This window comes from Palaemon carinicauda, chromosome 10 (assembly GCF_036898095.1).
Source record: "Palaemon carinicauda isolate YSFRI2023 chromosome 10, ASM3689809v2, whole genome shotgun sequence".
Classification (NCBI taxonomy): domain Eukaryota; kingdom Metazoa; phylum Arthropoda; class Malacostraca; order Decapoda; family Palaemonidae; genus Palaemon; species Palaemon carinicauda.
The window spans coordinates 127,099,887-127,102,386 of record NC_090734.1 but is presented as its reverse complement, the minus strand read 5'-3'; the positions used below and the strand labels follow the sequence as shown (position 1 = coordinate 127,102,386).

Below are 2,500 nucleotides of genomic sequence, written 5' to 3'. Positions count from 1 at the left end.
GTTTGAAAAGTGAAAGTCTCCTCTAATTTTTTCGACTCTTCATGACTTTACCAGAAAAAAGAATTAGTCACTATATTTTCTATGTAAATTTGACGTATGACTTGCAATAAACTCTTTTATTTATGTTTCCTAATACTTTTTATGGGGATACGTTTTCGATTTGTTGGTGAGGCAAGTGTCAAATTTGGAGTTATATTGATTATTTTTATAATTCTTATTATCATTACCATTGTTATTAATATTTATGTATTAACTTGCAAATCATTGCTCGATAGGATAGATTACCCGTAAGTACAAGAAAAAAGGAAAATCAAATAGAATAAAAAAGAATTGTAAAGTAAATTACGGGGGAAGATTAAAAATTATATATATATATATATATATATATATATATATATATATATATATGTGTGTGTGTGTGTGTGTGTGTGTGTGTGTGTAAATATGTGTGTGTATATATATATTTATATATATATATATATATATATATATATATATATATATATATATATATATATATATATATATATATATATGTGTGTGTGTGTGTGTGTATAATGAATAAACAATGTCTTGGTGGGGTTGAAAAGTCGAAGATAGTTTCTCTCCTGACAAACTGTCCTCCAAATAAACGTACAGTAAAATGGCCAAGTACTATACAATATATATATATATATATATATATATATATATATATATATATATATATATATATATATATAAGATTCATACTTAAATTCAAGACAGATAGATAGATAGGTATAGATATCTAGGGAGTGCCTGTATTTCATAGAGAACATAAAGAATTTTGGCATCCTGATAGGAAAAGGCTATGGAAAAAAAAAATATAAAAATTAAAGAAAAGCGTATAACTTTGATAAACAAAAATTAAAATTAAACCGTCGTTTGAAGATATAACCAAACTATCGCCAAATTGGTATAAATCATCACTAGTCAGAACATGAAAAAAAACTTATACTATGCATTGCTCCTTCCCGGAGTATTTATTTGTCCAAAAACATCTCGAAAAAGAAATGTAATTTCAATTAATTTTTCTGGAAATGTGAAATAAGTCCAATGGACAATCTAACCAGATTTTTAGATCGATTAGAAGTCAGATTAAAATCTGGGATACCTTTGTTTTTATAAGCATCAGTATGCGCTTTCTACGATCTTTAAAAAAAAAAAAAAAAAAAAAAAATCCTTCTTAACTAATTAAAAAAAAAATCCTTCTTAATTAGATTCCGATGAGTTAAGCTGTTTCTGGTTATTTCAATATGTAGAAAATGCTTAATAGATATTATTCATTATTCTCTTGTTTTCTCATTCTTTATATTTCATATTTTTTTCTGTTCCTTTTTTTCGTCTTATCTTTCTTTCGATCTTCACTCTTCCTACTACTACCTTTTCTTCACTTCTCCCATTCCTCCTAGTTCTTTCTTCGTCTGCTAATCTTCCTCCTTCCTCTCCTCCAACTCCCTTTCCCCCTCCTATTCTCTTATTCTTCCTCCTCTTAATACTAATTTTTCTTCTTCTAATTTCATGTTCTCATTTTTTCCTCTTTTATCATCTTCTGTTCTTCCCCGTCTCTTTTTTTCACTTTCACTTCTTCCCCTCCTTTTCTTTTCCTTCTGCCTTTTCTATCTTTTTCATCTTCCTCTTCTTTAACTCTTTTTCCACTCCCATTTACCTTTTCCATATCCCTCTCCCAATCTTTTCCGACTTCTTTTTACCCTTCTTTTCACATTTTCCTCTTTTATTCCCTAACCTTCTTTCTCTTATCCTCCTTTTTACCCTAATCCTATTTTCTCCACCCTTTTCTATTCCTTCACCTCGCCATATATACTATACATATGATCAGGACCGAAGTCTCCTCTCCACCCAAGCTAGGACCAGAGAGGGCCAGGCAATCGCTGCTGATGATTCAGCAGGAATACCTATAGGCTCCTCCAAACCTACCCATCCTTAGCTCGCAAGGAGGGTGATGTTGCTGACACCACAAGAAGCTATCGAGCTTGAGCGTGACTCGAACCCTAGTCCGGCAGAACGCCAGGCCAACACAGCCCTCATCATCTTTAAATCCCTAAATCCCTCACCCTTTTCTTCCTTTTCTATTCTCCCATTCCCATCTGTTCCTTCACAATCTTCACCCCTTATCCTCCTTTATTCCCCTATCATAGTCTTCCCCTTATCTTCTTCTCTTCCATCCACTCTGTTCCCTCATCCTCATCTTTTATTCCCTCACCTTTTTCCCCTCATCCTTTTCTATTCTCCCATTCTCTTCTGTTCCTTCTCAATCTTCACCCCTTACACTCCTCTTTTCCCTTATCCTCGTCTTCTTCTCTTCCATCCACTCTGTTCCCTCATCCTCTTCCCTTATCATCTTTTATTCCCTCACCTTTCCCCCTCATCCTTTTCTATTCTCCCATTCTCTTCTGTTCCTTCACAATCTTCACCCCTTACACTCCTCTTTTCCCTTATCCTCGTCTTCCCTTTATCT

The 2,500-nt window shown here is 33.2% G+C and overlaps 1 protein-coding gene across 1 annotated transcript in view; it reads right to left on the bottom strand.

Moving 5' to 3' along the window:
- Positions 1–2,500, bottom strand: part of Phlpp (PH domain leucine-rich repeat protein phosphatase) — a 105,681-nt gene that overhangs the window by 35,010 nt on the left and 68,171 nt on the right. The window lies entirely within an intron of this gene.